The following is a 15,418-nucleotide window of genomic DNA, read 5'->3' as shown; positions in this document are numbered from 1 at the left end:
ACTGGGGCTAAGTCGAGCTTATGGCTGGGAGCAGGAACTCTGAGACCAGAGCACCCGGCTGGGTTCAACTACAGCTCTGCTACGTAGTGGCTACGGCGGGACTTTAGACAAGTCACTTGACATTTCTCTGCCTCAGTTTTTTCAACCACAAAATAGGGATAAGCAACAGTACCTACCTCTGAGAGTTGATGTGAGGATGAAAGGAATCAGTTTTCATAAAGAGCATAGAACTGTATGCTATCTTAGCACATAATCTTTAGAGAAATGTTAAACAGTAAAAATAATATACTGACAGAACAATTAATCTATTCGACAGTGGACGGGAATCCCAGAAGCAAACAGCTGTCCAGCTCAACATATTTGTTTTGCTTCTCTCCTATATACCAGACACGCGAGGCCTCAGTGATACAAAAGTGAAGATCCCTACCCATGGAGGGTTCATAGTCTAGTGGGATTGAGAGCCAGGGCTGTTCAGATACAAGGTGTCTGAGTTCAGGATTCCCTATTCCATTTTTAAAAATCAACAACCAGATAGACCAGAGGATGTATGGTTGGCAACGTTAGAAAAGGATCTGACTAAAAAGAAAAAGTCTCATTTTCCAGTAGATGAAATTGGGAGAAATGTCCATTTTATTAGCATTGAGGTCTTTCTATAAGGACCAAATTTCTACTTTCAAAGTAGTTTTTCTTTTTTTTTTAAACTACTGTTATAGTTGCATAAGGACTTAATTTTAAAAGGACTTACTTCAGGAACTCCCGGCTTTATATCCACCCAGCTCCTTCTCAGCAGCAGGACAGCTTCCTTATTGCTACTTAATGATAGGGTAGATTAAGTTCTTCAAGAATAATGTTAACTTCTCAGCCACTAGATCCTGCTGGCTTTCACCTTGGACTGTGTGAGGCAACATATTCCTAGGCAGTCTAAAAACGAAGAACAGCTCGCTGATATATAACCTCTGACCAAACTTAGTTATCAGCAGTGGTTATGAAGGATGATGAGACTATAGCACACATATTCACCCGCCTCAGAAATCAGTTCATGCCCACTTCCCAACGACACCCGACCCGCACCTTTGGGAAGGACAGTAAGTGCCAGTGAGGCCTGCTGTATTAGGCTTCAACCCGAATATCTTATCTGTGATTATTCGATGTTGGTGCAGCATCTGTTTAAATGCTCAGCCCTGGTGTTGCAACAAAGTGAACAATCTCATTTTCCTCAAAGTCCTCAGGCATTAAAGCCCCACGCCTGCCAATCCACAAAACAGTCAAACAAGGTGAACAGGGCCTCACACAGTGATATTACCATCCTTAAGAAAGCAATGAATTTTAGGCTGTGAAGACTGGAAGCTAGTTTGATTTACTGCACTTGTGGTTTTGTTAAACTCTTAAAAACTATTTGTGTGTATTGTTTCCACAAAGAAGGGGAAAAGGATTCTTCAACTTAATTGAAATGTAAACACAGTCTCTCATTTCCTCCCACTTCAAATGATGATCAAGGAGATACAAACAGAACAAAAGTTAAAAAACTGCAACTCACCTTGTGTAACCCCATGAGGACTAATGACCTAAGCCAGCACTGCAGAGTGACGGTGTGTCACCTTAGAGCTCAGAATGCCCTCACAGGTGCCATTCATTTAAGCCTCATGTCAACCCCCTGAGGCAGGTCAGCAGGGATTATTATCGGCCCCAAATAGCAACAGAGGAAACTGAGGCTCGGTGAAGGCAAGTGACACAGGCTCCAGATGGAAGAATTACAGTCAGAGCCAGGATTTAGTTCCCAATTCTTCCTCTTCGGTTGCTCCCCATTAACCTAATTCAATTTAACCTTCCCAGAGCTAATAGACTCACGGAAGGTAAACAAATGAAATGCCCAGATTTTCTGAAGTCGACAATGAAGCAAATATTCTCAACCTCATCCTTGCAAACTCTCCCTCATTGTGGCTGATGAAACTCAATGGTTTGCATTTTAGCTCCCTTTATTTTCTCATCCTCATAAGAAATAAACATCAATAAGTGAGGGGGGGAAGGCAGCTAGGCCAGGATGAACAGCGACCACCACACCAAGGAACTGTAGCACCAAGGGAGCAGCTCAGGGATGACTTTTTGGTCAAAAAGAAACCAACTCCATGAAGACAGAGTAAAGATCCAACACCGTGACTAAAAATTATCCAGACTCAGCTGAGACAAGCACAGTGACTTTACCAAAACTATGGTAATTTGAAAACCAATAAGCAGATTAACACTGCCCTGAGGACTAGGATTCATACCTCCTTCCCCTACATCCTCCCCCTACCCCAACCCCACCCCACATAAATCAAAAACCTCTTCGAAGCCCTTGGCTTTCTTCCACACATTTATTCCTTAGTCCTAACCAAGGAACTCTTAGCCCTTGTGGGAAGGAGAAGGCAAATAATAATTAACATTCCAGGGACATCATATTAGGCACTTCTCTGTGAGCTAGGTCTTACTCTGATCTTACAGACAAATCTGCAGCTCAGATGTTAATTATCTTGCCCAAGTTGCCACAGCAAACTAATGGAGAAGCAACATTTCACATTCAGCTCTGTCCCACACCAAAGCCCTCTCTTCCACACCATATCAGCTTCTACTCAAAGAGCAAAGCAGGGACCGACAGCATCCACATCAGTAGGAGCTACTTATAACTGCAGAATCTCAGGCCCCAACCCAGGCCCACTGAGTCAGAATCAGCACTTTACAAGATCCCAGGTGTTTCCTGTCCATGAGTCTGATAAGCCTGTCTACGCCATAATGCTAAAGAGAATAGAAACAGTCTCTACCGAGGGGGACGACAGCCCCAGCTCAAGTGGTGTTAAACCTCATTTAGTGTCATGACTCAAACCCAAATACACTGATGCTGGTGTAATGCCAAGTACCACGTGAAACCTGTTTAATATAGTCAGAGATTTTTTTTTAAAAGGCAGTCTTGACAAAGTTCCACAAACAAATGAGAAGATGACACTAAAACGTCTACCACAGTCAAATCTTAAGGGAGAAGCTAAACAGAAGCTGCCGAGTCAGCAACTGACGGCAGCTCTCTGGTGGATCACCACAAGGAAGTCTAAATACGGAATTAGTCTCCAGAGGGAAGTCCAGAAACACTTCAACCTGGTAATCACAAGGCATTTGCCATGAAAACTATCAGAAGCAACTTGGAACAAAACCCTTTTAATTCAGAGGAAGGATTTTGAATGAAAGAGTAAAAGGAAAATCCTAGAATATCCAAAGACAAACAAGGAGAAAGGAATTATCTAGATATTTCTTCCAGAGAGCAGATAATATGGCCTCAAACTGACACCCTATTCCTGGATCTCTCTCACTACTTTTTTTCTAATTACTTTCCTTTCACCCCAGCCACCATGGCCTTCTTGCTGTTTTTAATTGAGATGTAATTCACACACCATAAAATTCACCCTTTAAAGTGTACAATTCAGTAGTATTTAGTGTTTTCACAAAATTGTGCAGCCATCACCACTAATTCCAGAATATTTTCATCAGCCCAAAAAGAAACCCCACACCCATCAACAGTCACTCCCCAATCCTCCCTATCCCCAACCCCTGGCAACTACTAATGTATCTTCTGTCACTAAGGATTTGCCTATTCTGGACATTCATAATGGAATCATACGTATGTGGCCTTTTGTGTCTGGCTTTTTTCATATAGCATGTTTTCAAGGTTCATCTGTATTGTAGCATGAAGCAAACTTCATTCCTGTTTATGGCTGAATGGTATTCCATTGTAAGGATATACCACATTTCGTTTATCCATTCATCAATTGGTGGAGGCTGTTTCCACTTTTTGATGATTATGAATAATACTATTATGAACATTTGTGTACCAGTGTTTGTGTGAAGACGTGTTTTCTTTTCTCTTGGGTATATACCTAGGAGTGGAATTGGTCATGAGGTTCCTCTACGTTTAACATTTTGAGAAACTGTTTTCCAAAGTGGCTACATTATTTTACATTTCCACCAGTAATGTATAATGCACAAGGGTTCCAATTTCTCCTCCTCACTAACACTTGTTATTATACGTGCGTTTGATCATAGCCATCCTGATGGGTGTGAAGTGGTATCAATTTGTGGTTTTGATTTGTATTTTCCTAATGACTAGTGGTGTCAAGCATCTTTTCCTCTTTTTATTGACTATTTGTGTATCTTCTTTGAAGAAATGTCTATTTAAATCCTTGTCTATTTTTAAACAATTGAGTTATTTGCCTTTTTATTGAGTTGTAAGAGTTATTTCTTCTTGATATTTTTTGAAACTTCAGGCAAGACCCCTCTTCCTAGAAAGCTCTTCCCCCAAATACCCAACATTCTTCAACTGGACTTACATTTTAACTAACCCCCTGGACCTGGAACCACCATCCCTTAAAGGGCTAGGAACACTCACTCTCCCTTTTCTGTCCCATGCATCCTTCATGGTTTTCAACCTCAGCGTTGTGCCTCACCCCCTGTTTATCCTCAACTAGCTCTCCACGGTCACTAGAACTCATCTGCTACTTCAGTGAATTTACAGAATCAAGAAAGAACTTAACAATAGGTTCTTTGACCACTGCCACAGATTCACTCAGTCTCACTCTGTGCTAGGCACGGTCCTTTTCTAGTGTGCTCTGAAAATTATACATGCAGGCACAAGCGCATGTCTTCACACTCCTTCTCCGATATACCACCAACCTAAAATGCCCCTTCTCCTCTCTCCAAAAGTGCTATCCACCATTTACAACATTTTCATAGTCTAGTCCCTCCATGGAGACTTTCTTAGCCACCACAGCTTAAAATGGTTTCTCTCCACTCTGAAATAAAAAGCAGCATCTATAGAGTCCATTAATCAATTAATATCCACATTTAACGAATTCCCTTATATTTTAGGGAAATCCTAGATGAAACCATTCCATCCATAAATGGTGTTAACATATTAGAATTGTTGAAGTGTGCTAATTTAGTAATGGAGTACTAGAAGATAACACACATAACCTCAAAAATGTTCTATGTTCTGGGAAACATTTAAATGAATAAATTTAACCAAGTTTTCTGTTGTTGCTACTGTTAACTGTAGTACTTCTCAGGGGCTTTGATATGATGCTGCACATGCTGAGAATCTCCAAGAGAGGAAAAATAACAGGCAGTGCTTCCAAACTGATTTGCCCTTTACAAGAGCACACCTGTTAACAGCCACCCAGTAGCATCCTTCACACAGACTCTGGGAACCACTGAGCTAATTCAATTGCTGCTCAATTCTATCAGCTGGACAGCACTGAGTAGAAACCATATTTCCTACCAGTGCAAGGAACCAAATTAGCTTTGTTTTAGAATATCATCAATTGGAAGTTACTCTATTAACATGCCAGGTTACAGAAAAAGAAAAAAGAAACCATACATTAAATGTGTTCATAATTTTTAAGACCCATCTCGATTTCTGAAATTGGAAAATGATGAAATGTAAAAAAAAAAAAATGTATCTTAGAATTGAGCTAGTGCAGTGTAACTCGAGTTTTAGTTTAAAAGCACCCTCCAGGAAGGTTAAGGAGAAGTGTTCCAGGAATGGGCTGACTCTCTCTGGCCTAGTAACAACAGCTCTGCTGACCAAACAGAAATAAAGTATCATAATGACTGTCTCACAACAGACTTATCCAAGGGAGCAAAGATATCAAGTAGTCATTTGCTGAGAAAAGTGAACCACGGAGATAAGGAAAGAGGCTTTCCCCACGCTGGAAAAACCCCTAGCGGCGAAAAGCAGGGGTAACACCCAAAATATAAACATCAAGTTATGGGAACAAATTTTAAAATAGAAATGTTCCCTACTCGCGTTAAGTGGGAGAAACCATTTAAATTAGCTAGTGAATCTTAAGAACAACGCTGAAGGCTGTTTCTTCACCGAATGCTGATTACAGTCAGGAAGACAGGCATGAGCTCTGCAGTTTTATCTACTAAAACTAAGCGGTGCACTTGAGTTTTTGAATAGGTTTCTGATTTACTGATAGGTTTCTCTAGTGCTAATTATTTTAAAACTAAAACAAAGCACAAATGGAAAGCCGAGATAAAGCATGCTTGTCAGCTGGATTCCTTTGGCACGGCAACACAAAAACTAGCTGAAGTGCGGACCTCCTCCTACACCTAGTCCATTGAGTGCTACGTAAACCTTATTCCTTCCTCAGGACGTCACCTCAGGAACCCCTCTGACTCAAGCAGGCTCCTGAAGCCTCTCTGATACAAAGCAGTTAAAATTCAAGGCTAAATTTAGGACATCGTAAGTCATGGCGAGCTCTCAGCCCAGGACCATAGCTTAGGGGACAATGAGAAGAAAAGATTGGGTTGCGCCCAAACAGTGCTTGATTACAAGCTAAGTTACACAGAGCAGCACTGATACTGCATAGGGGCTCCCGAAAGTCAGTCTTACCCCCTCCTTGGGTCTTAGTCACTCCCAACACCACCATCCTCCAGAAGGAGTGGAAGGCCTTTCCCAGGTCTGACCACTACGGACATCTGTCACAGGGTGTACTTCACCTGCCCCCAGGCCTGGGGAAGCTGTTCATTCAGAGAAGACACCATACTGCAAATTCTTTGAAAACTTGCTCAAATGTGATTCAACCTGTTCTTCAACTTTAAGGTTCAAGCTGCCAGAATTTTATGCAACCTCCTTTCCACAAATGTCTGAGATCTCCAAAGAAAGGAAATAGGGTAATTGTTGATTATCAATATCAATCTTAGTCTACCCAAGAGTGATCTAGAAACCCCAGAGGCCAAGTATTTTACAGCATGAAAAGAAGGTGGAATCCTATCTTTTTTTGTGCAAAATTCATTCATTTGAAGAGCAATCAGAATTATTAAAACTGGGCAATGGGAACTGGTACAGGTATTGGAAATACAAAATGCTTTAGGTAAGTTCCTAAAATGCCCCCAAAGAAACCCTGTCTCTATATATGAAGTATTAAAATAATGGCATTTCAGAACAAACCTCACCTCTTTTAGTCTCCTTCACCCCGTAACTCAATGATTCTATAGGCATCGTCCCTGAACTAGCAGCATTGGCATCCTCTGGAACTAGTAAGAGATGCAAACTCTTGCCACCGCCGGCACCACCACCCCCCCCAGACTTAGAGCATCTGAGACTTGGGCAGTGCGGCCCGGCTATCTGTGGTTTAACAAGCCCTCCAGGTGACTCTGATGCTCACGTTAGAGAATCACTGCCCTAGGATTAGGGAAGAGGTACCACCTGGGGTGGGGCTCAGGCGCCTGATTAGACCCTTATTAACTGAATGAGAGACACTCTCACCTGTTCTTGCCTCTGACCAGCATTGGCTCTCAATCTCACAGACTGATTTCACCAAGGATGAAAGGTTGAGTTCTTAGTTCAAGGTCACCGTTAGAGGCCACGCCAGAGCTCCAGCCCAGGGCCTCCTGACACCCTCATCAGCCTTGGATCTCAAACTGGGGCCTTGCTGACATGCCAATTCTGGAGCCCAGGAGTCTGAACACTGACAAGCCAACTCCCCCCACGACCTCCTAATCTGTACCATGCTGCTGCCCTCAAATAAATATGAAGACTGAAGTCTCAACCCTTAAAATCAAGAGAGAGATGGATTTAAGGGAAGAGAAGTAAAGAAATAGGTACTGAGATCTAAGCAACTAAACCTCTTGGTGAGGAGTGGATAAAGGAGAGAAGACTTAGGTATCTTGTTATAATTAAAAGAATTAGCTAATTCAAAAAAAATGAGTAAAGCCCACAGCCACTCCAAGACATGAACGGTGCTTTAAAGTTTTCTTAACACTTTTCATTATCTCCCCCAAGTCTCACAATAACCCTGCAATGGAAGGAAATAAGGCCACTATTATCCCCACTTGACAGAAGAGAAAGTGAAGTTCCGAGTAGCTAACAATTTGTCTATCAGCACAGTCAGTCATCAGCTGTAAAGCTAAAATCTTACCTTAGGTCTATCTGACTCTAGAACCTGTTTACCCAAACCACGTGGTTTCCCCACATCTGGAAATCTGCCCCAAAGCAGATTACCCCCAAGGAAAAAGCAAAGAGGAAAAAATGCAGCAGAAATGATGAGCCCTTAAAATATAACACTTGAGCAGTGAGTGGGTGCCCCTTTAAGAACTTAACACACAAACCCCAACAGCCAAGGTGTTCAGCCAAAAAAGAAAAAAAGAGAGGCATATTTCTAGCCTGCATAATCATTTCTGGACCGATTCCCACTAGCAGCCTGGAGGCGAAGAGCGGCTCACTGCCTGGCTGAAGCTCCTCCACCCCTGGGGTTATGACAGCACAGTTCTGACTCGTGTGCGGGCAAACCCCCAAAACTCAAAACAAGAACTGAAAAAAGTGTAGCCAGGAGAAACCCTCAGCATCCTCCACACCCTCGCCATCTGCACAATGCCAGTTCCAGGGTCCTGGGGTCGCCTGGAAAGCGACCTTAGGAGCCAGTGGGATGAGGTGGACATTCTTGTGGACCCACTGGCCCTACTCCTTCCCACCGAGCCCCTAAGGAAGAATAATAGAAAGGGGAGAGGGTTCCTTATGAAGTCCTGGGATCGAAGGCCAAGGCAGGTACAATCCAGACAACCTCTCCTAAGGAACAGAATGTCATCCCAAACTCTCCACCTGGCCCTTCCCTCCAGGTCCTGTCCTCTGCGAAGATGAAGGCGGTGGGGTTGGTGGGGTGTTGTAAACCTAAGGCAAGGCTGGAGGAAAAATCGGGCCACCTACCTACCCTAGCCACATTGCCCCGCCATGTGTGGGAGGCTCGATTCTGGCGCGCACCACAAGCGGTGACTCCGAACCCCGCGCCCTTGGCCACGTCTGGGGTTGAGAAGGGGGCATCGCCCAGAGGCAAGGAGCCGTGCCCGCCTGGAGAGCCTACCTCAGTTTTGGCAGGAATGATTTTCCTAGAAGACTCCAGGGAAGCAGAGGTCGGGGTAATTCGTGGATTTCAGCCGGGAGTGAAGGAGCTCAGCCCAGGGGCGCAGCGACCCACTCCGCCTGGGGACCCATCCTACCGCGAGGACAGTGAGGAAAGAAGGCTCCATCCTCAACTTTCTCGGAGGAAACTGTTCTGCTCCGCAGGTTGCCCAACCCTGCCCGCACACCGGGTCCCAGGTTTGGGAAGAACCAGGGACCCGAGCCGCTCTCGGAGCGCACAAAGCAGCTGCTCCGGGGCGCGCAGCCCCCTCTCCCGCCGCCCGCCAACTTGAAAGCATCTCTCTGGCCGCCTGCCTACTCCTCCGGCTCCGCAGCCGGGTCCCTGCCCCGGCCGCCCGCATCGGACGGAACGCCGGGCGCCCCGATGGCCGGGGCTGCTGCAGCCGCATCCCCCCTAGCCTGGCCTTTGCCTCTCCCGCCCGGCTTCCCACGCCCTGGCCCTACCGTGCAGCCTGGCTCGTGCGCCTGCAGTGCCAGTGCGAGGCACGCGTCCCAGCCGGCGAGGCTCCTGCGCGGGGGCTGCCCCGCGCGGGGCTCCGGGCTCCGGACAAGGCTCGGCTGGCCCGGGCACTGGCTCGCCGCCGCTCGCGCTCCCGCTGCCGCGCGCGAAGAGGGAGGGGCTGGGGGAAACTCCCGGCAACTCCAACTCCGGGCGCTGGAGCTCCAGCTGCAGCCGCGCGCCCGCCCGCCCGCCGCCGAGTGCGAGCGCCCGCGAAGCAAACCTGCCCCCGCGGCCGCCTCTGAGCATGCCCAGTGCCGCCGTGGGCGAGCCCGAGCGCCCTAGCCAGGGCAGGGCGGCGGCGGGGGGCCGGGGACCCGCCCCAGGCTCCTGAGCGCGGGGAGTGGAGTGGAGAGCAGGCTCAGCGCCCGAGAGGGCAAAGGGCCAGGGAGAAACAGTGTGCGCAGGGCAATGCAAGTTTCACGGGTTGTGAGAAGTTTGTGGGCTAGAAAGGTGTGCTGCTTCTGCGAGCCTCTCTGCAAGACTGTACTCCAAAGGACAACGAGGAAACATTTACTCTCCAGGAGAGAACGAGGGGACCCAGCAGAGGGGTTTTATCTCCTGAATTCGTCCCTTCATGTCCACAGTCACAAACCCGAAGAGCTAATGGGACCTGGCAGGCAATGCAAATAAGTGAAACGGGCAGGAGGCGACGAACTGGAGAGAGCTCCCGAGGCAGAGCTCCTCTGCTCTAAATGCCCATGGCTGTCAAGGGAGAAGCCCGGCCTACTTTGGCTAGAGTTTCTGATTTTTCAAGAAATGACAGAGATTTCTATTTTTTTCTTGTAAAATATCCTGATTTTTAAATCTTGATAACAAATTCAGTTTTTTAAAAACACCCTGGACCAAACAAAACATAACTGGGATCCTTCTCTGCTCAAGCCCACAGACAGCCACTTTGAGGACTGTGCTCTCTGCATTCTTTTAGCAAAGAGACGCTGAGGGTCCACCGTCCTTTGGGAAGGCGCTGGAAGGGAGCCAAGATGATTCAGATCGCCGTCCAAGTACAACCAGTTACTAGGGGAAATATGTTCTCCAGACAGAGGAGAGTTACAAATAAATGCCGGGACATTCAAGAAGAGAAGTTACTGGTGTGCAAAGGGTTGTGAGAACTAACTTTTGGGAAACATCATTAATAAGGGTACCCTAGTGGGAAGTCACTGCAGGATGGGTAGCAGTGCCCTACGTAGGCATTTTGGAGTCTGAAAATAAAGGAAAAACCGGTAATACTGACCCTGCCTTTATTTTAAATTTTGATATTTTCATCACTTTTTTGCATTAAATTTTAAAAATATTGCATTAAAACATTTATCTTGATGATTGAGTTCTTTGATGTCCCCTGAAATTTTCTGGCCTGCCTCACCCTAGCCCAGGCCTTGCTGGCGTGTTAGATAGTGATACCCTGGTCTGCGTTGTTCTAGTAGGAAATAGCATCCTGAAATGAGAAAGAGCGTTGGAGTAGTGGATGGGGCCGGAGGCTGAGGACTTGATTGCCAGTTTGTGGAGACTGAACTTCATTTTGTAGGCTACGTGGAGCCAGCAAAGATGCTGGGGGAAGATGGAGACATAATCAGAACTTAACTCTAGGAAGATGGGCTGGGCTGCAGACTCAGGAAGGTGGTTTGGAGGGGAAGAATGGAAGAAATGGAGATACCCAGGGCATACTCACTGTTGTGGTTTTATGAAAATCAGGGGAATTTCCCTCATAATTTCAGATGTGCTCTGCTTATTTCTGGAGAGGCTCATGGTGGGGCTAGCTTAGTGCCAACAGGTAGGTCTCCCCCACCCGGTCTAAACCTCAGCCATTTCCTCCAGGTTTCCATGGGCACATGACTCCAAATTCCTCATCTGTGAAATGGAAAACAATTCTCACAGTGTATGTGTGAGGGTTCAGAGCAATGATGCACATCAAAGGGCTTTGAAAACTCAGAGTTGAAGCAAATATAAGGCATTGGTCTTATCTATACATCATCTCTATGAAATCTGAATTTAAACAAGGAAATTCTATGGCTTTACAAAACTTATCTTAAGTAGCAATCTTTTTTGAGTTAGCCAGCTCTTTTAGTGTGTTCAGGATTCTGTTTACAAATCTTTGGAATCAGCTTTTGGGTAATTCAACAATTTTATGAGTTAAAATGTCCCCGTAGTAGTTTCTATGGCTAGTCACCCTCCCTTCCACCACCTTCCTTGCCTCAACCAGACACCTGGGACTTACCTCAGTACTGCAGGTGAGCTCAGGGGTTGCGGCATTCACGGAGAACAGACCGCCACTTTATCTCTGGGAAGCATTTTAAGCATGCAGAACTCTCAAAGAAAAAAAAAAATGCTTGGATGTTTACACAAGAAGCTGCCCAGAGTTTATGGAACGGAAGAAGTACCTAGCCCCAGACCTATCACATAACAAGAAGTTACAAATATTTGCAGAATAAATAGCAATTTCCATCATCAAAATCTTCTGTATCTCTTTCGATCTCCCACAGTTCCTAAGAATTATTATTTTTAAAAAATCACAATAATGATAAGGTTGTAAAGAAGACCAGGAAGAACAGGATGTAAACATTTACAAAGGGAGGGGCTCTGTGCTTTTACAAGTAAAATGCATTGTCTACTTAAATTTTAAATTAATTGCATTTGTTTTTTAAATTATTTTATTAGTAGTAAATAATACATGATATTAAAAAGAAGCTCAGTGCAAATAAAGCTTATTAAAGAGAAAAAGTAAGTTTCCCTCGCCAAGAACTACTCTTGTTGCCAGTTCCTTGCATATAGTTACAGAAATACCCTATGCACACGAGAGCAAGCATAGTTGGGTTTTGTTCCTTAAAGTCTAATCTTGAAACCACAGAACTGAAAAATACCTTATAGTTCATCTAGATGCCAAATTATAGACTTTTAAATCACTGTTATATTCTGGAATAGAAAAGGAAAACATGAAAGAAGTTCCCTCTTATGGTACAAGTGAACTCATGATTGTAAGGACACCAGGTCACACAGCGAAACCCTCCTTCTGAGCATAAAGTGGTGCAAGAAAAAATTGACTTCACCCAGAATTCTCCTGAAACCCATAATGCCCGCTGTCAACCTCAACCTAAAACACCACGGATTGAGATGTTCTAGGTTGCATAGGGCTGTAGAAGGAAGTGCTGTCTAAATAACAAATGAAACAAATTGGCGTGGACAAAGAGAGCTTGATCTATGGAACCGTGCATTATAACATATCTATTTTAACAGCAATCATGTGTGGTATAGTATCATCAATCATAGTATGTCTTCAAAACTAGTAAAGTCTATATTTAAAAAAAAAATCCTTTTACACAGCATAGCTTTTCAAATTTTTCATTCTGATGATGTAATTTCAGGTAATAAATTCAGGAAGTCTCATTTTATCAACTTTTAGGTTGACCCATATGAAACTGCTATTTTCATTGGTCACAGTCACTTGAATATCGGCAATTTCATACGGTTCAATCAACCAAAAATTAGTCATTGTTTTTAGAGCTGGAGGGGTCTTTCCTTTAAGTTGCTTGGAATTCCATTCATTTTCCTGCAGGAGCTAACTCAGAGAAACCTATTTAACGTTTGCAGTTTGTAATGGTACCAGAATGATATCTGGTCCTGGAACATGAGCCCATTCTGTACCTGAGGTCTGCAGGATAAATCTGAGGTAGTTAAGTAGACAAAAAAGAAGCAAAGAAAGAGAATTTCAGGCAGCGAAAACAGCACGTGCAAGAGCACTGCAGTGGGAGGATGTGTGAAAGGTTGGGAGGCATCTTAAAGGTCTTTACGGTTAACCAGTTGTTAACCCCATAGACTTTTGATGTAACTCAACATCTTATAAGAATAGCTGCTGTAAAAGAGCAAACTAGCCTCAGCAAGAAACATAAAATAATCTGGTGTTAGGAGGCATCATGCCGTGGTAGAAAGGGCATGGATTTTATTTTAGACAGATTTAGGTTTGAACCTCTGCCTCAACTCTTCATTGCCGTATAACCTTGGGCAAAGTCTACAACTTCTCTAAATGCCAGATTTCTTGTTCCTAAAAAACGCATATTTCTATCTACTTATGATTTTCATTGCCGCATTAAAAGGGAACACATGAAATATACTTAGCACAGGACCTGGCCCACAGCAAGTGCTGAATAAATGTTGCTACTTTCATCCCATGACCATCCATCTTGGTAACTTCAAGAAAACAGGAGGGGGAAACCAAGAGTGTGTTTTGAATTTCCAATCCGAGCTGTTTCTTACAAACACTGCCTCTGCTACCAGCAATCACATTTTACCTCTACAGACGCAATAGAGCATTCCTGTTTTCACAAAGGGGGTAGACTAATAGTTTAAAGATTTCAGCATTGGTGTTTATTAAGTTAGGACTCAATTAAGATCTACTAAGATATTATACAGATAAATCAGTTTAAACAGTGACTAGTTCTGAATTTTGGTCACAAATAGCCAAGTATGGTTCTTCTTCTCTTATCTCTTGACTTGCTTGAATTTAAAGTCTTGCAAAACAGTATCCAGCAGAAAAATAAAAATATACTAAGATTGTTTTGATCACCCTCTGCTGCAGCAGGGCCTCCACCTTAACTCAGGCCTGGTTTGATGTATTAAGTTTAGAGTTTGGTAGACTGAACCATCCTAATTACTCCTTCTGTTATTTCAGCAATATTTTGGAAAATCTATTTTTGGTTTAAAATGACTGTCTCCACCAAGAGCCAGAAAAGCCGCTAGGCTTTGAGCTAACAAAGAATCCCTTATTCTGCCAGGGCACAAGCAAGTCAGTGACCACACAGAGCTGCTATCCCTCCCTGGGTTCCTGTGCAGCTGCCGTAGGTGGAGGATAGAGGGATGCCATCCATTTATAGTCTGAGTGGAGGGGTCTCCTCTATTACATAGGCAGCTCTTTCTCTTGTTTCTTCTGGTCCCCGAGCTCTCCCAAAAGACTAACAGTGAGAGAAGCTCCTGTTGCTCTGTCCCCAGAAGCTCTTCAGGCCAAACAGACCTGCCCAGCTGTCGGTGGCCCTGTGATTTCCCACTGCTGCTGCCTCATCTTAGCAACATGCGGCCTAGGACTTGGCTACTCAAAGTGCCCTTCTCAGTCTAGCAACTTCAGCATTACTTGGGAGCTTTTTAGAAATGCAGATTCCTGCCTACTCCAGACCTGGCGACTCAGAATCTGCATTTTAACAAGACTGCCGGGTAATGCATTGGTACATTCAAGTTTAAGAAGCACTGCGTTAGGACACCCAGCCAAGAAAGACAGAGAGAAAACAAAAAAGCACTTTAAAGGTGGAATCTATTTCCTTTGCCCTGGAGGCCTTTTCTTACTCCAATCTCCAGGCTGCATCTCCAAATCTCTAAATCCTACCCTGTCTTTCTCTGAGCTGTCTCAAATGCCTCCTTTGTGGAAATCTTCACTGACTGTGTCAGCCAGAGGCGTCTCCCACTCCTTTATCTGCATCTTTCCTTGACTCTTACCATGGTCTTTTACACTGGAGAAGTGGGTTTGCATGGGTCTAATCCATCCTGCTTGAGGCTTGAGCCTTGCTGTAAACTTCTTTATATCCTTTATAGTGTCTATCATGGTGGGCTGAAGAAAACCTTCTTTATTTATTGAAAGGAAGGAAGAAAGGGAGAAAGGGAAGAAAGAGCTCCATTAGTGAAGCAAATATTTCTGAAAAACTGAGTTTGGCTCCAGGGCTGGACTTGAGCTTGTTTGAAACAGGATCCCAGGAACCATATTATGTCCATCCCCAAAGAGCTCCAACAAGCTAGGCAAGGAACAGTTTTCAGAAGCTAACTGAACCAAATCAGATTCAAGTCTACCTTGTCACAGCACTCACCATCCAGACCACTTTCTAGCAGGCCTCTTTCTAGAATACAGTCATAATTCTCTTTGCTAGGGCCTTGACCCCTGGCTGAGGTATGCTGTCGGCTCTGAAAGAACAACCTCTTCACCAACTTTTTGTCCTGTA

The 15,418-nt window shown here is 44.4% G+C and overlaps 1 protein-coding gene across 2 annotated transcripts in view; it reads right to left on the bottom strand.

Moving 5' to 3' along the window:
* Positions 1-9,458, bottom strand: part of STXBP6 (syntaxin binding protein 6) — a 226,476-nt gene extending 217,018 nt beyond the window's left edge. The window contains exon 1 of one of the 2 annotated variants that reach the window (XM_058540806.1): positions 9,389-9,458. The gene's annotated coding sequence lies outside the window, so the exon portion shown is untranslated. The remainder of the gene's footprint in view (positions 1-9,388) is intronic. The other variant, XM_058540805.1, reaches the window with a different exon arrangement.
* Between the last annotated feature and the right edge of the window lie 5,960 nt (positions 9,459-15,418).

Source organism: Diceros bicornis, chromosome 5 (genome assembly GCF_020826845.1).
Source record: "Diceros bicornis minor isolate mBicDic1 chromosome 5, mDicBic1.mat.cur, whole genome shotgun sequence".
NCBI classification, from domain to species: Eukaryota; Metazoa; Chordata; class Mammalia; order Perissodactyla; family Rhinocerotidae; genus Diceros; species Diceros bicornis.
This window is presented reverse-complemented; position numbering and strand designations above follow the sequence as displayed.